Genomic DNA, 22,302 nt, shown 5'->3' on the forward strand with positions numbered 1-22,302 from the left:
CCCATTAGAAAGAGGCACAGCAGAGGAGGCAGCCAGCGGGCCCTCGGCCGGGAGATGCCAGCGCGACCCCGTTTTCACACCAGCAGTGCTCAGAGCTCGGCCGCACCACGTCTCACGTAGCGCAGGGAGCGGATGATCTATTCCGAGCCTGGTTTCGTCTGTTTTCTAACTGTATTTAGCAGCGAGTTTACTCCAGACTGAGCCTGCGTGAGTAAGTGTGTATGTAAGGGTTGAGGATTGGCTGCGGCAGGCAGAGGGTTTGCTGAAAGGCTTGTTAAGGAAGCACTACTGACCATGCAATCCAATTACATAATGCTTCAAAAAATAACCGTGCTGGGAGTCGTGTCTGGGCAGTGCGTTTCGGCAGCAGAAAGAGGTATCAAATGTCTGTCTTCCAACCCAAAGGCTGATAGTATATTTGTGCCACAATCTGACACTGCGCCTCGGCCGTAAACTGCTCTAAAGAGGAAACTTGCTTCCAGGGGAAATGTCTGCTGTTCCCTTTCAAGGCAGTGCTGCACCCTGCAGACCAACGTTATTTGAGTCCTTGTAAAATTACCACTAATCTCTGCACTCAGGATGCCTTGCATTTTATGGGTACTTGCTATGACGGCAGCTTTGTTTTCTGGGGGCAAAAGAAAGCGCTGAGCAGGGAGAAGCAGACACCTGGCCATCAGCAGTGGCTGTGAGAGTGTTTTCCCCAGCTTTCTGTCCCTGCAGTTTCTCTGTGCCGCTCCAGACAAGACAGGCATACAGATGATGCACAGTATCATACTATCACACCTGGAAAGTGCCCGAAAAAAATACCCTGTCCTGCCTGGAAAAAATACAGTCCCTGTCCCAGGCAGGAGCCTGCCCGGTGCTGTGCCTTTCTCCTGCTGCGATCACTGAGGAGGGAGGGGACTGGAGGACTAGGCTCCCAGCCGCAGCAGGCGGCTCAGTCCACGCGTCGTTTGGGATGACTGGGGATTTAGAAAACCCCGTCTCCAAGCAGCGCAGGTAGTTTTTATCGTAGTTACTAATTTAACTGCTAGGCTGCTCCAAAAGGCATCACAGAAAAGGCACATTTCTAGTGAATGAGGAAAGAGCAAACTAAGAATATTCTTGGCACGTTGCGGAGCTCTCTGTACCTGAACTCGTGTTGTTCAGTTGCTGGAAACGCTTCACACGACGTAAGCCACCTTCAATGCTTGCAAGGAACGCCTGGATTTAACCAGTTCCCAGCCCAGGGAGCAGCAGAGCTCCCTGGCTCCGCCAGCCTGGCTGGCAGCTGGGCCCCTCCGCCGGAGAGGACCCCTCGGTGCCTCCAGCCCAGGGGGAGCAAGCCTCACCCGCCTCACCTGGGCTCCTCCAGCAAGGGAGGGGACAGAGCAGGTCTGCTGCAACCACCGCCTGGAAAATCAACAAACTCTACCTCCTTTGATCTGCCAGCACTGTCTTCCAGAGTGGGCACCACGCTTTAAAGCTGTGACACGGGAGAGACATGGGTTTGCTTTACTCCTCTGCGTTGCTGTCTCTGCTCCCAGCACCCCGCTGAAGGCAGGGGAGGCCGCCGCGAGGACGGCAGCGGGGAGGAAAGGGTGAAGGCAGAGCTCCTCCAGCCCGGCTGCACGCTCCATCCGCTGCCTTCCTCCCATCTATTTCTAGACTGTTTACCTGGCAAGCGCACATGACCAATCCAGAAGGAAATGCTGACATCACCCGCCACCGTGCCCCCTCCCCGCTGCCCGCCACGCTCAGCCCCTCTCCCCCGCCGCCCTCGTCCCTCTGCCCGGCCAGCCCACGCCTGCAAATCCTCTCCTGCGCGCCGCGGGGCTGCCGCCGGCGCCGTAGCGCTGCTGCTTCCTGCGGCAGCTCAGAGACATGTTGTCCTGTCCACCGCAACAACGCGGCCTGGCACGCCGCTTCCCTCCGCGCCCCGGGGCGTGACGGCAGCCCCCGCGTCGGCGGGGATGCAACCCGCGCTCGACCCCACACCGACGGCCAGCAACCGTATTGCCGACGGCGGGTGAAGCACACGTCTTTTAACGCCAGCATATCATTCGTCTGGTGCGACAGGCTTAAACCTACGGTTGCTTTTGCTTCCCAGCCAAAGCAGCTTCCCAACCCCCTTTACACCTACGAATCAAACCCTCTCAGCCCACAGCACTGGACGAACTTTGCCGCCGTAGAGCAGCCGCCTCCCCACCCACCTCGCTGCCACGTCGCGTCTGTGTGCCGGAGAGCGGAGCCAGGCAAACCGCGCTGCCGGTTCCTCGCCTCCTTCGCTCTCCTCCCCAGGGCCGCTCCCGGGCGCCGTCGGTGTGGGGAGTCTGGCCGGCTGCATCAGCCTCTCCTGGCGGGCCCTGGGGAGCCTGCAGCCCCGGGGACGGCTTGGGCCGCAGCCGGCGGCACAGGTGCTCGCTCCTCCAGGGGTTCTTTATCCTGGGAAGCCCGCAGCGGAGCTCCAGACTCGAGCTGCTCTGTGGAAGCTTTCTTGGTGCGTTCGGGCAGGGAGCCAAAGTATGCAGTTTAAAGGAAATGTTTAATAAAGACACAGGAGCCTCAAACTGTTTATTTTTCCTCGCAGAAAGGTGGAGAGACGATGTCCCTGGAAACTGGCTGCCGGGCCAGGCACAGGCTGGGAGGCCGGAGGCCGAGCCGGGGCACAGGCTGAGCACAGCCGCCCACCTCTCCCTCCCCTGACAGCTCCGGCCCACGGGGTCATAAACCATGGGGGGAAAAGGCAGCCTATTAGTAACTCTATTAAGTCTCCATTAGTTAGGTGTGAACTCATTACCCTAATATACTTGGGGGTAGGATTCCACTTGCAGGACATTAGCGCTGTAATAAGCACGTTTACCAACAGAGCTGGATGGAGCGAGGGAGAGGAGCCCCTCGACGCCTGGGGCAGGCCCGCAGCCTCCGCCACACAGAGGCCTTTCTCACCCATGCTCACTTGGGGCAGCCGTGCTCCTCCCACACAGAGCTCCCTGTCCCCACAGCGGCAGCCCCAGCTGCCCCATGAGCAGCCCCCCGAAACCCCCCTTGAGACCCTCTCTTCCTGCAGTAGTGATGGGGGAGTCACTGAAAAACACCCTGCTCATCCATTCACCTGATGGGTGGATGTCCACAAGGAGCAACGTGGGCTGGACGGGGCCACAGATGCATGGGCCGGGCGAAACGGGTGGCGTGGAGATCAGGGGGCAGCAGCTGTTGGGATCTCGGGGTGTGTAAGCAAAAGAGAAGGATAACCTGGGTGTGAGCGTGCCATGGCCTGGCCGCGCACCCGACTGCTGCTTGTGCCGCTCTCCGGCCTTTGCCTGACTCGGCGTTTTCGGCGTGTTTGCGCTTTGTGACGGGAACTGTCTTCTGTGGTCTGCAAAGCTGTGCACGTTGTGAGGAAGTCACAGTGAACTAAATAACGAGCTTATAGGAAATCAATTAATTAATAATAGATACGATGCAGGAGCAAGGCTTGAACTGGATTTGCCGAGTTAGCGCAATGAAAATATGATTGTGTGTAGAAATCTGTGTATTTCTCTACGCCTTCTACGTCAGCTTTAGCGTGCCAGCATGAGCTGCCTGAACAAGGGCTGCAGCTCTGCGGCTGGAGAGGCTCCAGCGTGCTGCAGGCCTGCTGTGCCCGGGGCTCAGGGGTGCCCCGTGTATCCTACCACCATTTGAATCAAAATATTGGTGAGCAATGGTCTTGCTGTCTTTTAAATGTAAAAGATTTTGCGTTTGAGAGAAGGCAGACGCAACCAAAATAAAGAGGATACAGAAGCACAGAACGCTGCCTGTCAGAGACAGCAGAAAAGGAACCTGAAGCGTGCGGCCATTAGCCGAAGCCCCCCCTGCCCTCTGCCAGAGCCCCTCTCAAACGGGTGCTGTTTGCCCTGCAGAAGACAAAGATTCTGCGCCGTCTCCTCCCTATCCTTAGACATACCTCAAGGCTGCACAAAAGCACAGTCCACGCAGAACTCTTCCCAAAACTAATTTTGAAGCCCATTTGTCCCTAAATAGGGCTAAACTGTACATGATCTGTCCAAGAGCACATAAGTATGATTTTAAAAATTATTTCAGGAGGAAGCATGATCTTGTTTCTAAGATCCTTGGCCAAAAAGAGTATGAAATTAATGGTATTAAGTGCCTAAAAATACTCTTGAGGATCTGGGACTTGGAACAAGGGCCTGGCTTCTATTCCTAGCTCTGCCACAGACTTGCTGTCTGCGCTGAAGGACCAGCCAGAGCAGGACACAGGGTACGCTAGAAGCACCCGAAGATGAAGGCATATGGGAGTGGACTTCAAAACTCACTCCTCCACTTTTTGTCCTATTTTCCCAGGCTGTGGAATGGGAATAATAAAAATTTGCCGTGAGGGAGCAGAGCATGTAAGTCGTGATGTTGGCGTACATTCTCCTGACGTGTTTCCAGGCGCGCAGATGGTGGCTGCGTGGAGTACCACGAAGCCATGTCCATTTACTGATCCACCACTGATCACGCTCACTTGCCCATTTCTTCCTCTCCTATTTCCATGAAATTAATTCTCACAATTCAAAACATCAGCAGGTCCAAAAAAATTATTATTAAAAAATAAATTTACTGCTATAAAAGTGCTTTCTCCCTCCCAGCAAATGCAGCACCTCCCCACGCTGGCCTCCTGGTCAGTGGCAACATTTCTAATGTCAAGGATGTTAAAGTCCAATATCCTGCAAAATTCGGTATTAAATGTGTATCTTTATCCCACTGAACAGGAGAGATAGGCATCTTTAAAATGCAACACTTGCTTTTAGCCCTGGAAAATCCTGACATATTCACCTTTTCATCCGTTATATTTTATCTAGGAAAACAATTTTGTCATTTAAAGATGATTTTATGTGTCTCCCTCACCCTGTTTTACTGTTATCCGATTAACTAAGGTACCTATTTCTACATGAAATGCAATACAAAAATGGATTAAAAAATTGTGAAAGTTTCTAAAATTTGAACAACTTACAGTGGTAGGATGCACAATGATAAAATAAGAGCCCATCAACAAAACCTGAGCTGAACTTCCTGGTGGCTTTTCTGCTTATGAAAAAGGGACATCCCAAAGCTAATTCGACAGGATCCCAAATCCCTGTAATTCCCTGTAATTCCCAATGTGTCTCAGCCATGAAATAAGTTTTGGTATAGTAATTTAAACTGTTAAACAGACGATTCAAAATAGCACACTCTGGTGATAAATGGGAAAGTTTATGCCCAGGAGTTGTTCTTAAGACAGCATGGGGCGATGAGGTGGGACAAAATCCTGTGGAATGAGTTCCGTACAGATCCCAGACCCTGCCAGTTTTTTTCATCAGTAACAGTGCTCCAAAAGAAATAAAAAGACAGGCAGTGAAAACCTCTGCTCACTCGGCAAAAAGGAAAGATACTGATGTTTCCATGTGTGACTCTGTCTGATGAAATCAAGTATTCAAATGACTTCTGTTTGCATAGTATTTTGAGAAATAATGCTAATTTGCAGAATTGGCATCTGGGGTACAAGTATACATACCCTGGGAGAGCACTTACAGAGCCTTTGTGAAGCTAAGTAATAAACGCTTTGTCTTCACCGCACTATTTATGGGTTGCTTGGGGGCATCCTGCTCTCTTTCTGCCCCTACCTGGGCATAAAATTATTGCAGAACTAGGTTTTAATAAGACCAACAGTAAATCTGAATGACCACACATGCACAGCTATTCCTGCTCCCCTGATCTCCAGCATTAATTATAAAGTGGAACTGTTTATACAGTACATACCACTTTCCTGAGTTCTTTCTTGTTTATGTCTAAACCTTTATGGACATAAAACTTTGGAATTTGCTTTTGGAATAAAATTGCAATTGAAGTGGCAATAACTGTGTTAGAAAACAACTTTGCTATTGCTCCCCTGGTTCTGTGGTCACGGCAGGTTTGCGTCTGCACTGGAACCCTCTCCCGTTCGAGCGTGTTGTTTCAGGTCATCTCCTCGCTGTCCCGCCTGGATGGCTCGTTAGAATCTCCAGCTCTAGAGCAAATGTTCCCGTTTTTCCTCCTAAGTCCTTTTCTTTCCCCTCAACTCTCCACCACGTCTTGGCCCACTGCAAGCGTCCCCGCAGCCCGGTCAGGGGGGACCTGCAGTGCTCCCTCCTGCCTTGGGCCGTCATCCCGGGCGTCATCCTTCTTCAGGCATTGCAACGGCAGCCTCTTTGCTCCTCCGGGTAAAGCACTTGCCGTGCCCTCAGACACCCCCCCACTCAGAACTTTCCTGAAAGAGGATTTTTTTCTTCTGCAGTAAGTTATTACAAAGCCAAGAGACTTCCATCTGATGGCATACACATGTGTGGACACCAAAGTAAAGTAAGTCATGCTCCGCAAGCACTAAATTATTCCTCGTCGCACTGGCCTGACTACTTGCTTCGTCAGGCTGTCATATTATAAATTAATATGTTGGCTGTTTGGGGCTGAGAACTCTTTTTTTCATTTTTTTCAGTAAAACAGATACTGCACACCCTGGGCACCATATAAAAATAATAAATTACTGTAGTACACAGGCAAGGTATTTTTCTTGCCTTTCCTTCCCTTTATTTTATCCCCTTCATCCTTTGCCTTTCCTCTGATCAATTCATCTTCCATTTACTTTCTATTTCTGTCTGCAGGTTTCACTCTAATACATATTGCTCCAATATTCCAACCATGCCACCTGCTCCAGAAGTACAAGTACAGAGGCTTTACTAACGTGAAGAAGAGGGAATCAGCAAAAACTCAAGGGGAGGAGAAGAAATAATTACTGTAAGAAAATTAAGAAAAAGGAATCGAGCCTCTACCTGGTGTTGTCTCTTACGCTGACTTGGATGCCTTCTAATTTCTGCCAGACTCCTCCGTTACTCTTCACTTCCAGCACAGAAACAGGGAGACTTGATAGCCAGCGGAATCAAATGGGCTTCTTTATGTAGACAGGTTGGGGCGGATTAGTAAGTGTTTGACCCAATCTCCCTTGTAGGTTGAAATGACTTTTAATTCTGGTGGGCTGTGTCGGGATGGGAATGAATAAACGCTCTCTTCATTTTAGTGACCAGCTAGTGGAAGCTGCACAGGCTGCATGTTAAGTCTGTCCAAATTCCTTTCCTCCTTGGCAAGGTTATCCTACCTAGAAAAAGAAGAATTAAAAATAAGACTGTGTTTGGCATCTTACAACTTTGGTTCTTCCCCTGTGTTTGTACAGTCCGCTTTCAGGGCACACTTCTGACCTGAGTTTTAACACATAGCCCCCCAAAAGCACCTTCATAATAATGGTGAATAATTACTTATGGTAATACTTAGTGCATCATATTTTAAAAGTATGATGTAATCTTAACTAATAAAAAAATCAACAGAATTTACTGTATGTTCCTTTAAAAAATAAATAAGCAAAGAGGTAAAATTTAAATATTTATTGAAAAACTAAATATCGTAGCCTTGTGCAGTTATTGGCAAGAGATGCTGTGCAAATAAATCCACCGTGAGCTGTTGCTTCCTACATCTCCGAGCGCCGGCCCGCAGGACGCCCTGCTGTTCCAGACCCAGCCGTTGCAACGCCGCCAGTGCCTCCGGTCCCGTCGCTGGGGAAGCGCCTCTTTTCTGGCACAGACACCGCTCAGGCACGTGCTGGGCCCTCACCTTGCTTCCTCCTCCTCTCATGGTAAGGTGTGTGACGTAACCAGGACACAACACTCTAATGAGGGTTTGCAAACATCAATCAAATGCTTTGGCAGGAGAACGGGCCCGAAGGACTCGGGCGAAACAAGACGTGCGTTTTCTCCCTCCGGCTTTCCTCGTCCTCCTGATGTCTCTGCGACATTCAGCATGGTCTGTGCGGCTGGCAGCGCCTCTTCGGGGTCTGGGGATCCACTTGGTTGTTACCAAGGAGGACGTGGCCACGGCCGGGCGTGCGGATGCGCCTTCGGAGCCACCAAGGATTTCAGCGTGTCGGCATCCCGGGCAGGCTCGGCTGCGTGGAAGTGGAAGGTCTCCTGCTCCTGGCATCTTATTTCCAACCCTCCTATTCCACATGGCTGTGCATTAGTGATGGGCAGCGCTAGCAGATGGCAAAGTTCGAGCCGGGCTAATTAAACATACTGAGCTAATAACCTTCCATTTTGGGACTGGTATAATTCATAATTTAATGTATTGCTGCTGAGACATTAACCTTTCAACAACTGGCACGGTGCCCACAGCAGCCTGAGTGCTGACCATCTTTCAGGAAAATGAGTATTATTGTTAAAACAGGTATAAATCATTCATGGCTTCAGCTTTTGTGTCAAACTGTACATGAAAATAAGTAGTAGGCTGGGTAATTTATTTACCTTTTGGTGGTTATTCTTATGATTTCATGATCATATTCTGTGATTCATAAACATTGGCCAAATGCCATTTTGTTCTCATTTTACCTTTTTAATATTGCAGTGGTTATTCTGATTTTCATCTTTAACAAGTTCAAGACTGGTGCAGAACTGCTTGATCCAGGCACAAATATAATCTCATTTCAAGGAGGAAAAACTTAAATTTTAAGCTAATTCCACAGTATTCAACACGATTATTGAGACTACCAATTTGTTACATTTTTGTATTTTACTAAAAGAAATGTTTCTTTGAAAACTGGTGTATAAACACACAAACACTTTTCCAAAAAAAAAAAAGCATATAGTATATACAATTCTATGAACAGTTTCTGGTTGAAACCGACATGGGATGCTGGAAAGAGGAGACTGTAAAAAGTTGGAAATTTCTGAGCAGTCCTGCAAAGCAAGAAGTGGTACCTCCCAAGCCCTGGTTACTGGACTGGTGTTACAGACCCAGGAGACCCTTACATTGACTTTTGGAACCCTGCTGGCTGATCACATCATACTTTTTATCCCAAACTACCTCTGCATTGAATTTCCTTTTCCGCTGAAAAAAGAGTCAGAGCTAACAGGTCACCAGACTCCCGTACCTCAAAGCTTGCCTCTCGATACACTAGTGTTAAATGCCTTTCGTAAAGCTCCATCAGTTCCAACTCTTGTTGTTATGGTCAATGAGTAGGAATTGCTGAGATATAAACTTACTACAGACTCATTATCCGCACCCTACACAGCAAAAGCTTTCAGACGTTTTGGACTAAAAGACTACTTTCAGTTCTCAATATTTATCACATAGTGGCACATACGCTAATCAAACACTCACTGAAAACATTGCAAAGCTAAAATAAATTAACAGCCAAAGTAAATGAGAATGACGTCCCAAACTCTGTATTTCAGGTCCAGATTGACCACAAATTGGGATGAAAAGAGTGCTGACTGAGACCAACTCACTTGTGGGCAGTGATACATCTGGAGAGATCCCAAACGTGCAGCCTGTTCCAGCCACCATCCCTGGGGCATCACTGGGGCAGAGCCACTGGAAACAAATCCAGTCTAATTTATGCAGCAAACTTTGTCACAGTACACAGATACAGAATAAGGAAGATCAGATCCAGAAGAACACAACTGTTTGTTGTGAATACTGATTACATCAGTATTTCAACCCCCCCATACCTCTCTGGGTAATTATCAGTTACCTCTTGAAGGTATGAAACAGCAACCTGAAAGCTGGGATTCACAACAGCGTTCGCCTGCCCTCAAATATCAAGTATAGTACTGAATTGGCAGGAAAAAATCACTTCCCTTTGTTCTTCTGAACCTTCATTGGAGGAGTGAGTACTTAGCACTTTTTGAAAGGAAACTTTCTGGAAATATGCAGGCTGGGGATGATTTTCAGAAAAACACGCTTCCAAGAGATGCTTCACCAACCTCCTGGGTTTTTTTGTTAGGTTTTTTTTTCCTTTTTCCCTAGTAAAATTTCTCTCATTTACAGTGATTACATTTACATCTAAACAACAACAACAACAAAACTCAGTGTAACAACCTACATCATGCCTGACTAACATTCATACGCAGGCTCAAGTCATACTTGGGGAAATCTGGCACACTCACGCTGGAACTTCCCGCTGGATGGACAACAGCAAGTGCAGCCTCCTCACTACATAAAGTGTCCCCTCTCTCTGCCCTCAGGCCCCTTTGATTGTTCACATGACGGTGACAGTTTCCCACCTTGTGTTTGCCCATCCACCCTGGGTCCGACTGGATCCCGTGCTTCCCTCGCCTGCCGTACCAGACTCTGCGCTGTGCGGGAGCTGGGGTTAGAGCTGTGCTGCAAAAGTCACACCACTGGTCCTCGGGCCTTTTGTGAACCCGTGGCTGTAGAATTTGCATTTTATTGTATTACTGTGCATAAATTTCAGCTTGAGTAAAAAAATAATAATACAGCCTCTTTTTGGTGTTATTATTTGCAGCTACAACCTTGATTACATCAGCGATGCACAAACTGATGTCTGCTGGAGTCTGCAGAGGCCCTGGAAGAATAACTCCCAAATGAGCGCGTTGTGCCTCTCAGTCCAAGTCCCACAGTGGTCTCTGACCACTAAAGTTGGCGTTTTCCTGCAGGTTCTCCTTCAGAAGTAGCTAGGAGGAAGCTCACACATTGCAAACAGTTTAATAAAGGTCACTTCCTATCTCTTCTAATCGAATGGTGAACAAAGATGGCCAACACTCAGTCAAAAGAGGAAAACGTATTTCTGTCTTTGAAAACACATTAAAGAAGAAATCCTAAGTGGATGCTGAAGAACTAATCCATTTGCAAAATTCCTATTTTCAAAGAAGTTAACTAAGAAATCAGCAAGAAGCTATTTGTAAGCATGTCTCACCACATTTAGTGCTCAGGATAATGCCAAGACCAGGACGTTTAGGAGGCAGAAGAGAGTAAGGAGCGGCATTGGCATACTTTGTTTTAGGCTTCTCCTCAGTATTTTACATGGTCACTCACGGGATGATGGGAACAGTGCCAGAACAACCGAAACACAAAGCATTTGAACCTTCCTACGGGGCAGCACTCAGAACCCCTGCAGACCAGGAAGTAACTGAGAAGTTAAGGTTCCTCTCGTCACCTTCTTCATACTGGAAACATAACCGTGTCAGCCCCAAAAATGTCTGGTTTACATTGATGATGATGATACAGCAGACAACCTCTCGCTCCCACAAGTGATAACCTGCCTCTGTTCATCCATACCCGCGTTACTCGCGGCCCTGGACTGAGCCGGCGCGCACACACGGTGGGTTTTGAGAAGTGCCGTTGAACCAGCTGCACCCGGATGAAAACCCCAGCAGCTCCCTTTCCCATGGACAGTGTCACGTCCCTGCATTTCACTCCCTCTGCTGGCTCCGTTTTATACATCAAATGAAGTTTTTCAAGACCTTAAATTTGTTTAAGGCTGGGATATCTAAAAGTTCACCTCAGTCTTCAGGCTCCTGGGTGTGCTCAGCTCTCCCCTCTGCGCCGGCACCGTGGCTGGCAGGGACAGAGCCCTTTGGGCTCCTGCGCCAGGCCACGGCACCTGGCATCCCGAGCTCGGTACGGGAACGTGGCGGCACCACCAGCACTCCCAGTTGCAAGTCTGAGTGGGAAGAGTGCGGCTCTGGTCTAGGTTGGGCGCTCCCACCTCCAGAAGAGAGCAGGACCTCACCTCGACAGCTCTGGAACCGCTGGCTGCAAAAGCCTTGGGTACCTACACGTACCTGCCGTCAGCCGAGTGCCACGACAAGCCATGCGCATGCTGCCAGGGCCTGTTGGCTTTATGTACCTTCCAGAGAAAACTGGGGTATGCTGAAGTGTCTCCCCTGGCCGCTGCTCTGCGGCGTGCTCCCAGAGTGCTGTCCCATTTCCACATGATAGCGATCATTCCTGATAGCGTGACGCTCGCTTCAGTGAAGGGATATGCCTGCCTTCTCTCCTAGGAACAATTAAGCAGGACTTCTGCCTCATCCTTACAGTGATACCTCTCACTGTTTACTCAGTACTATTTTTACTTCTGCAGTGACAACTGCACAACAGGAAAAACAGTAGTTTTGAGTTGGTCAGAGGAGACAGTGTTGGAAGACACGAGCTGTCAGCGGAGCGGCAGGCATGGCCACTGCCAACTTGTTCAGCTGTTTCTCCTAGCCAGCATCGCTTTCATCCTGTTTGGTTTAATCCTCAGCCAAGCAGGGTCAGTTCTGGTGGACACACGATGGAGATGCGTGCCGTAGACTTGCTGAGGATGCTCAGTGCAGCAGCTTGGGTACCCCTAGCCCCACGCTCACGGGAAAGGGAGGACTTGCAAGGGCCAATAATGTAAAAAAATTCTGGACTTTATAGTTATCTCACAAGGTACCAACTACCACTACACAGAGGTCAGTCTGCTCATCCTGCCATGGCCTGGAAACCCACTAAGGCCGCTGAAGAGTCAAGAAATTCAAAATGGACAACAAATCTTATAGGTGCATGAGAAAAGTTTTCTTCCTGGCTTTGTGTATCGCAGGAGCATTTGTTTTCTCTCTGTAGTTCCTGTTGAAAGGGAAATGTGCAACAATCACAGCTCTCTTCCCTACATACAGATGTACGTTCTGCCAGGGGACATGGCCTTCAAATACGGTACTGGGGGAAAAAAATTGAAAAAAATACTTAAACTCTGTAACAATTTTTAGAAACACACCTCTTAAGTTTCAAGTAACACGAATGTCAGCAATCTGTGGGTGCACGTTAGCGTTGCCATGGCTCTGCGTAACCTGCAAAGTGAAGCGCATCCTCCATGCTCTCAGGCAGGCAGGAAGGGATAGTAGCCCTCTTGGGCAATGCTCACTGATGCAGCCGTGCTACGCAGATGTATTCTTATGCAATTTCTTGCTTTCCAGTAGCCACGTGACTTTCTATGGCAGGAATTACTCAATGTGCAGTTCCTGTCTGAAATGTCCTGTCCCAAGTATTCAAAACAAGTTTCAAACAAACCAAGTATCTCAAGCTTCTGCACTTAGGCAGACATTATTTTACAAGTGGGAAAACTGAGGCGATTTTTTTTTTTAGTGGGGCAGATGCTCCAAGTATGCAGGCACCGAACATCCTCAGTGATTGTCTAAAGCTAGGAAGAAGCATTGAAAAAACCCAGCTATGATAGAGGCTGTATATTTGAGCATGAATCTCCCCAAACCGTTAGTGCTTTTTTGCCAGGCACACATTCACCCTGCCCTAGAAACTAATCTTGTACCTCATTGTTCAAATTCAAACACTTGTCTGCAGTTATTTTATATTTCAGATTTTCAGTGTTTCTTCCTGAGTAAGATACCAGGCTGCGTACCCAAAACCAAAGCAGAAGTTGCTTTCTACGCTGTGGGTATGAGGGAGTTAAAGTTCAGGTTTCTAATTGCTCTCTTGAGGCCTTATTACTTGTTGATTAGGTCCTTTCAGGAATGGCATCAAACCTATAATAATAAACACTCATTTCACTGGAAAGTTTGTAGCTGCCGTAGCAGCCCTGCAGCCCTTCCGCCTCTGTAACCGGCACAGGTACAAACCGACCAGAAAAGGTGTGTGTAATTAACTTCTCCGAGAGGCTTTCCGGGCTGGACGTGTCTGATCGACGGGCTTTTTAGCAGTCGGGTTAAGAACTGCACCTTCACCTTTGGCAAAGGCACTCGTGTGCTCCTCTCCGCTCTCCAAGCCTACAAATCAAAGCTGCAAAGCGGGGTCTGGTGCAGGGGTGAGTACGTGGAGCGAGTGTGTCTGTGCAAAGACATCTGTTGGGATTCCCTCAAAACGGCTGCTGCTTTCCCGAGTGCCGGCAGTGTGGGGGACAGCAGCAAGTACAGGAGAAGTGAGATGGCTGGCATGCTGCCGTTTGCTGGTCAGATTTGCAGAGGTTCCTCCTATCGATGTTCTTAGCGCTTTCTGCGTTATGTTACGGCATCTAAACAGGACAGGTGGCCCGAAGGTGCTGTCCTGGAGTCTGTGTGCCTCACGCTTCAGCAAAATAATCTGATTTGTCAGGACGCTGAATGTTTGCTAGTATTGGTACAGTTTCTAGGCTGCGCGCCTTCGTGCAGTGAGCCTCGTCCCGCAGTGCCCCGCGGCTCCCCGCCAGCCCCGTGGGAGCGGGGCAGTGCCCGGCGCTGGGCCAGGCTGGCTCTGCCGGAGGCCGGGGATGCTGCATCCCACCGGGGCATGCGGGGTCCTGGGGACACGGGCCCCGGACACCACACTGCAGCCGAGGAGGATCAGCCGGTAAGGAGCTGGACGGGACAGTCAGGAGATCCTACTGCCCAGCCGGCCATCCCACCCCCGGTTCTAATCAGCACTCACGTTCTTAGTTTTCCAAACCGCCAAGTTCTCCTAACTAGAATAGTTTGAGGTGTAACTTTCAGTCTAGGTTCTCTGAAAGTATTTGGGTAGCATTGTTTTTACAGGCTGGATTTCAGAAGGGAAGGGGAAAATAACATGGCCCCGTATAATCCCAGGCAGTTGCTGAGTCTCTGATCTCCGCGAGTCTCTGAAGTCGGGCACCGGGTCTCCTTGAAACCCCTCCGCAATGAATTAGCCTGAAGTAAAAGTAGGTGTTTATCTCAAGTCGTTGCCTCAAATAGCCGGCTACCTGTTGGAAGAAGGGTCTGATCGATGCAAACTAAGGCAGCCATGCGTGAGCTGTTACACAGTGGTTAGTATTGATCAGAGCTAACGGCTGCCGATAGGAATGTGGAGCGGACTGACAGGCAGAGAAGAGGGAAGGAGGAAACGGCCTTCGCTGGTGGCAGACGTACAGAGGAAAGCTGATAAAAAGTCAATTCCACTTAACTGAATGGCTGCTAACTAAATATTTTTGGGGCCAGAGCCTTCCCAGATAGCAGCTGGAGCGTCTGTGCTCCGGAACTGAGACATCAAGCGAGCATGGCATCGACGGCTGAGGTAAGAGAAGCTCGTGACGGCTGGCGGAGCAGGAGAGCCTGTCGAGCCTGCACATCGGCCCTGCACGTCGACCCTGCACGCTGACCCTGCACACTGAGCCTGCACATCGGCCCTGCACACTGACCCTGCACGTCGACCCTGCACGTCGACTCTGCACATTGGCCCCGCACACCGGCCCCGCACACTGGCCCTGCACGCCAACCCTGCACATCGGCCCCAGCACCACCAGCTCCTTGTGATGGGAAATGGGAAAGGTGTGGGAAAGGTTCATGGAGCAAACGTGGCTGGTACGTAAATATCTACTTCACAGAGAGAAAGCAATGGTTTGATTTCAGCCCCTTTTCCCCGAGATCCCGCTAAGGGCCAGTGCGAGAGTTACTTGCTCGGCGTGCGGAAGCAGCACAGATTTTCCAGCCCCAGCCTCTGCCGGCTGGAGACACTTCTCATGCCAGCGTGGGACCAGCAACTGCCACAGAGCCTGTCTCAAGTCTTGAATGTACAGAAAGTTTTAAGAGTTATGGCTCACCAAAAGTAGTTTCTAAAAGTTGGTGAGATGCTGTGTGGGCTCGTTTGGGTGGCAATGCTCTTTCTGCCTGAAGCTGCTGGGTGATGCCATTGTGTTCATGCTCCCATTTTCCAGCCCAGAGGTGTCTCTGCATCGGGAAGGACTTCAGAATTCAAAATACATACATACATAATGATTCTCTAAAGGATGCACCACGTTGTGAAATCTTACTGTATGAAAGGCGCTCAGAAACACGGTGGCATCGCCCTGTGACGGGAGGAGGCCGAGGAGCTCTCCTATAGCTCTCTGCTTCCTCCTCAGCACATCAGGACAGCTTTTGGTTGTCTTCCTCTCTGAATTGCTCCCATTAGTGCTGCTGTGGAGTCTGTTACGTTGTACGGTCACACACGGTAAGAGAACATAAAGCAACCAAGAATCGCTTTTCCTGGGCCCAATACTCAGAATTTAGACTATGTTTCAGGCTGACTTTTAGTGGGCTGGATCAGTGCTTAAGGCACCTCATATAAAGTAGTTCTCCAACGGTTTGATTAATAGTGTCATAGTCATAGCTTCAGTTCAGGTTCAACCTTTTTAACATTTTATTATTTTACAGAGTAATAAATCAGGACAGCAGGAAAAGACAGATGTAGGAATGTCCCTGTCTACCCAGCTGTTCGTGAAGACAATGGGTCACAGGATAATGGTTTCCAGGGTTGGGGCAGCTGATATTAGAAAATCTGCTGGAGAGGAGTTTGTAACATAGCCAGCAATGCCCCGAGGAGGGAAGAGGGAGCTGGACGCCGGTTAGTGCGTCCTACAGAGCTGGAGTACTGGCAAGGGAAGGAGCAGGACAGGGCTCCCAGGGAGCTAACGGGGGCGAGGCGTCTCCTTGCAGACTGCCGTGCGACACTGCAGCCATCCCGGAGTAAAGCGGGATGCTGCCCTTTCTCACGAAGCAAATGAACCCATTCCCATCCTTTCAGCACCAGCGGTGGCCGAATCAAGCTCACCACGCAGGTCCTCCATACTACAGTGACGGAACGCAGCTCCCATATCGTCGTGGGAGACTACAGCTTAAAGAAAGAAAAGCCAAGTCATGTAGGTCCAGTGCAGACTTCAAAGAGGAGAAAGCAGAAGCTTTGCAGTTCAGTTTGTGGGAAGCGATAGAGGTGATACTGATGGAAGAAAGTACAGAGATGGTTTTATGAGATATACAGAATAAGAGAAATAAGTGTAGAGGTTCAATCTCCGATGAAGCTGATGGAGAGACTACAGGAACATGAACTGAAACAGGAAGGGGAAGGGCTGGAGGTGGTGAACTTGAAGCTTGACTTGTTAGGAAGGAGGGATGGAGAAGGAACAAGACATCTGAAGGGATAAACCGGACAAATCAAATACTAAGAAAGACTGTTATGGCAGTGTATTTTATATGGACTGAAACGTGTGGGAGGACAAAAAGAAGTGGCTGTGGTAATCAGGGCAAGAGATGATGGAGCCTTGGAAAAGGTTTTGCCGTTTGAACAGAGACTGATCAAATCATTTGGAAATTGTGAAGAGTAAGGGAAAAAAACGGAATTCTGGTTTGGTAATATTAAGTTAAAAGCTCCATGGAAAAGTAACAAAAATCTAATGAATGTACTTTGCTTCTTCTATCAACTGATTTGTTATGTGCAATGCAAATTTAGGGATAGCACATACAGATGCAAATAAATTCATGTGTAACATAGTGAGAACAAGTCAGACTAATGTTTGAAATTTTTGCCCTATATTTATAGCTTGCTTCTTATATTGCAGAGCAAAGCAAGTTTTATATAGAACAAACATTTCACTGTTTTCAATCTTATTTTAACAGGATTTAATTTTACTTTTAAATTTTAATCAGTTCTGTGAAGGGCCCTGGCTGCCCTAATGCATAGGCATTACAACTTACAAATTATTTTTCATTATAACTTAAAGACCATTAAAAGAGGTATAAGTCACAAGCCAGGGACATGATTATCAAAATATTGTCAGCAGCTGGACTCTCCATATGAATGTATTGGTATTTGCGGGTTTTTTAGGTATTTATAAAACCAAGCTGTTGTCCTCGTTTCTATTATTGGCTGACTTTTACACTATTAAAGGTATGTGGTTTTCATGCAGCTTTTGCAAGCTGAACTGCCTGGGCCACAAACATTAGCCGTGCACATTTACATGCAGAAATCCTACAGTTTTTATATAGGCGCTTTTTAAAGATCAGTGCTTTGAAACCTTATACTTAGTTTGATACTAATTTAAATAAAAGTTTAATGTGAGATTTAGGCCACTTTCTGACAGTGAACCTTTAATTACATAGCGAAGGCATCGGCAAAGCTAGAAAACTGTCTTCAGCGTGCGCATCCTACTCGCTGGACAATCAGTAAGGTGGTTTAGTGAAGAAATCAGTTCTGTATTTCAGTATGTTTTTCTGCTAAATACTCTGCAATTCAAAACTGGATTGAAATCCACATGTTAAGGCTCAGCCTATTTTATTCTGCTTTCTTACCAGGCTGCATCCCTATCCTGTGTTATATTGTTATGTTTTAAAGCTGACACAGTACAGGAAAAACTAATGAAATCTATTAGACTTACAGTACAAAAGAGGAGAGATTTCTAAGAAATACTGCACAAAAAAGCACAGATTAAAAAAATGGAAGCAGCAGAGAACAGCAACTATGTGCCACAAAAAGATAAATACAAAAAGCTCAGCTCTCTCTTATAAGACACCCACAGTCTCCATCTGTCATCTCAACCCTTCCTCTCCCAACTGTTCTTAAATTAAATGAATGCTTCTAATGGGAGATTTTCTCATGAAAGCTTATGAGAATTCATCCAAAGACAAATTAAAACAATGCAGTATAATCATGCAATTCACCTCTCTAACAGGTTGCCTGGCTTCAATGTTCACATTTACAAAAGAAAAAAAGCAACAATAAGACACCCAAATAAAGAAAAAACAACTGAAGACAAACCTTTCATTGACTGAAGCCGATATAGAGGCAGGTCGCTCTCTGCAACCATTCTTAGAGTTGTATAGCCGAGACTACAGGTTATTTTAGTCTGTGTAAGAAACTACTGTACACATCTGATTGAACGGGTTTGTTCTCTGTAGGCTCTGCAGTTTGAACATGTCCAAAGGGATCAGCAATGCTAAAACAATATATTTTTTTTTTTCTCCATGTAAATAAAAGTAGCTTGGGCTACTGAGCCTAACGTGTTTTTAAAATATACTTTCCTACTTATGATTTTACATGCTTTTAGCATCCTGTCTAGCATCCCCTTCATGTCTGGACATGAATAACATGTCCAGACTTCTCATTTTCACTTTTGATTCTGGTCAGCTTAATTTTGGGGTTGCTGTTCAGTAATGTAATTCTTTGGTGTTTGGGTCGAATGCATTTAATTTCTATCACTTGTAGCCTAGATAGATGTATTAGCAAAATTGTAATGAAATATTTCTATTAAAGCCAGGTCTAAAGGAGGACACTTGAAAAGGAAACAGATCTTAAATTTGGACACAATCACCTGTCAGTGCCTCCTTAATAATAGGTCTTAGTTTCCTCTGTCTCTCACCGTTTTGCTCTTTGAATTCGCAGCAGGTAGTCTGATCCCACATGGGTTGTTTTCTTAGCTACCAGTCCCACTGAATTTAGACCTAGCAGCACAAAGGAACTTAAAAGGAGACAAGCGCCCGGCAGCCCGCAGAAGGTCCCAGCGCCAGGCAGAGGTGGAGGCTGGAAGCACCGTGGCGTGGTCGGGGCGCTGCTCCTCCATGGCCGCAGGTCCACGACCGCCACTGTGAGCAGGTCCTTGGCCAGGGCGGCGCTCAGGAGCGTCCTCACCTGCCGCGGGGGGCAGGAACAACCGGATGGCCACAAACGGCTGCCGCAGCGCCGCCAGGTAAATCAAGGGCTCCGTCTTCAGTCACCTCTGCTCTCGACCTCTGTGTTGCTGCTGCGGCTGCTTCCTTTCCTTTCTCTGGGTCTCAGCACCTGCTCGCGGTACTCGCTCAGATGACGAGTCCCCTTGGATTTCCTTCTCTGTTCGCTTTAATCTCTCTCGCTCCCTCCTTGTTCTCTCGCTCTTTGCATGATTTCTGCGCTCACCCTCTTCATTACCAAAGTCACTCGAACTGTTCGAGTTCACAGCGAAAGGGACTGAAATCCTGCCCAGATTCCCTGGTTTCTGTTATTTTCTCCATGTGCTCTTTCACAGTTTCTTTTACTGAAGTCCCTCACTGTTGTACTTAACCGCCGTGAGTGACAGAAATCCAATGCTGACCACTTCATTATCTGCCGACCTTGTCCCCCTGGCCTCCTGCCCCTCCATCTCTCTTGGGCAGTTTGCCCTACGTCGCAAGTCCTTGTTAAAGGTCAGGACCCCAAACCATCAGAATTGGTCCTGTTGTTTTACTGTATCACCAGAGAAATCAGGCCTGTCGGATCTCATTAAAGCCCTATTTATGGGTGGAACACCACTCCTGGAGCAGGATGAGCTGCTACCTTTGAAACGCAATCTTCACCAAATCCGATCAGCGTCGCGCAGGGATTATATTCCACCAGTCAATCTCTCATAATCGCTCCCACCCTTATTGGCATGGCTACTGCTGTCCCTGCATGAGAAAGGAAATCCTCTTAAACAAATACTCTCCGTGGGAGTAAGACTCCACTTCCCCACGAAGAGGAGCAGGATCCGGCCCCTCGGAGGACAGGTGGCCACCCAGGCTCACGCGGAGGAGCCGGATCAATAAGCCCAGAGCATCGCGTGGTTATTCGTGTAGCTGCTAACCATAGAGACGCTTCATGCTTAGCACAGGGCAAATGATGGAAAAGTGTTAACTGATCCTCTCAACACGCCTTTGAAACGAGAGGGACCTGTCACCACCGCGCTGGAGCGGGGAAGTGACGTGACTTCCTGAGGATGACATCGCAAACCAGCGGCAGCGCCGAAAGTATAATTATTCCCAGCCTTATGAGAACTTCTTTAAATCATGACTCTTACTGGCTTCCTATCTGACGTGACTATTAAAATGGAGAGAACCTTTCCCTTTAGGCTTACGCCACAGTTTTAAGACTTTTTAATGCTGGCATCGTGCTAAGAAATTTCCAGAGAATGTTGTCAGGTGAGCCAGGTGGTAAATAACATTATGCGTCACATGTTTATTGAGTGTTTTAAAGAAAGTTTCGGTGCGGCTATGTGTTGAATTGGTAATTTCCCCAGTGCACGCTGCAGAAAATGATGCAAACCTTTTACATGAATTCTGAAGACAATGAGAAATCTCAGCTGCCTAAATGAGAATAAGTCAAAAAGTAAACAGAGACTAACAAAAAACATAGGAATAACATTGAGAACCAAATCATATCCAGCAAGAAGCAAAGCGATCTCTGTACAACATGACAGGATGGGGGGAGGCGACGTATTAAATTCCCAAAATGTAGATGTTTCGCTTTAATGAGAGATTTGTAATGATTGCCTGTTCTGCCACATGAGCTCCAAGTTGTGCACTACAGGGTTGCATGTCATGATTTTTCTATAATATTATATTATATTAGACATTATATGTCACATTGTATATTATAATATTATATGTTGTTTATAATATTTTCGCATCCTTTGCCTGAAACATTCCACCTCATTAGCTGATGTTCCTCCTGCTCAGGAACAGTTAGAGAAGTTCAACTGACGTGCAAAGGAAGATGCTGTTGCTGTTACCCAACAGAACACAGAGGGAAAGGGCACGATCATTTGAGGAAAGAGGGGCTAAACCTCTCTGGGTTGAAGAACCGTAAGGGCAAGCAAGCCTGGAGGCAAGGTTTGGAGGAGTTTTTACACCACTTTCTTGGGATTTTTGTTATTAAACTTAATGCACAGAAAGAGGATGAACTTAGATGTTGTACGGTGAGAGGATTACCTTTGTATAGCAGACTGGGAAAGGCATGGCTGGCATGCAGTCCATGGCAGAATTTTAAAAAAAAAATCCTTCTTCAAAAAAGCATAAAAGGAGGAAAAAAACCTAACAAATCCTCAACTAGATGGAAAAAAGAGAAGATCTTAAGAAGCCTAACAGACAGCCCTAAAACCAAAGTATATAGACCCAATATACTTTATTAGAGGGGCAAGAGAAGGCGGTAACTGCACAGGAACAGCAAAGTTATCCACAAGGAGATTTCCCAGGACCTCAAAAACCTGAGAGCATGGTCCAGATTACAAGCGAACACTGCACCTTCTTTGCCCAATTCTGAGCCAGGCGGGTGCATTTGCGTTTTTAAGAGAGTGTGTAAAAGAGGGACACAACACGTGTGAGAGGTGCAATAGCAAATAGCCTTAACTAAAACAAGCATACGCTGCGCTCCTGATCCTCAGGCAGGTTCTAGGAATGCAGAGAATGAGTTTACCACATGTATGAAAAAGCCAGAAGATCTGCTTTCCGGATGGGTCACTAATTCTGATATTTTTGCATCCATTTGGGTCAGCTGGGTCATAAAATGCGACCTTTCCATTTTGCAAAGTTTCTTCGAAGTCATTCTCCTAAGAGGTTCTTTAATCTGTTCTTAACCAGAAACAGTGGGGCTACCTCAGTTGGCCTCCTTTTAAATTTTCATGCACATTTACAGACACTTACTGAAAAGGGGTATGGTTTTCAATAGGAAAAGAAGAGCTAAATTAGGCTAAAGCATATTTTACTTCAATACAATTTTTGCTAATACTGAAAATATATTATATCTGACGTTGTTTAACATTTCAGTAGTTGCTTAATTAGCAATGCCTTATAAGAACAAGTTACTGCTGAGGATGGTGAGCACGCTTCCTTTGGAGGTTACGGAAGAGGTCTCTCTTCTGCCCCAGAAGCACCATGTGGGCTCTTTGCTGCAGCTCCCTTTCTCCACGTGGCCGCAGTGAATTTGCTGCTTGACTGCAACACTGAAACTATCTGTCAAGTCCAAAGCAGAAAGAGAGTTTGAAAGGCAAACATG

The 22,302-nt window shown here is 47.4% G+C and overlaps 1 protein-coding gene across 4 annotated transcripts in view; it reads right to left on the reverse strand.

Annotated features, from left to right (window-relative positions):
• ZFHX3 (zinc finger homeobox 3) overlaps positions 1–22,302 on the reverse strand; it is a 269,447-nt gene that overhangs the window by 181,579 nt on the left and 65,566 nt on the right. The window contains exon 2 of one of the 4 annotated variants that reach the window (XM_054841176.1): positions 6,810–7,132. The gene's annotated coding sequence lies outside the window, so the exon portion shown is untranslated. Of the gene's footprint in view, positions 1–1,414; positions 1,504–2,192; positions 2,327–6,809; positions 7,133–22,302 lie in introns of those variants that run through there. The other 3 variants (XM_054841175.1, XM_054841174.1, XM_054841177.1) reach the window with 3 other exon arrangements.

The sequence above is a fragment of the Grus americana genome, chromosome 13 (genome assembly GCF_028858705.1).
Source record: "Grus americana isolate bGruAme1 chromosome 13, bGruAme1.mat, whole genome shotgun sequence".
NCBI lineage: Eukaryota > Metazoa > Chordata > Aves > Gruiformes > Gruidae > Grus > Grus americana.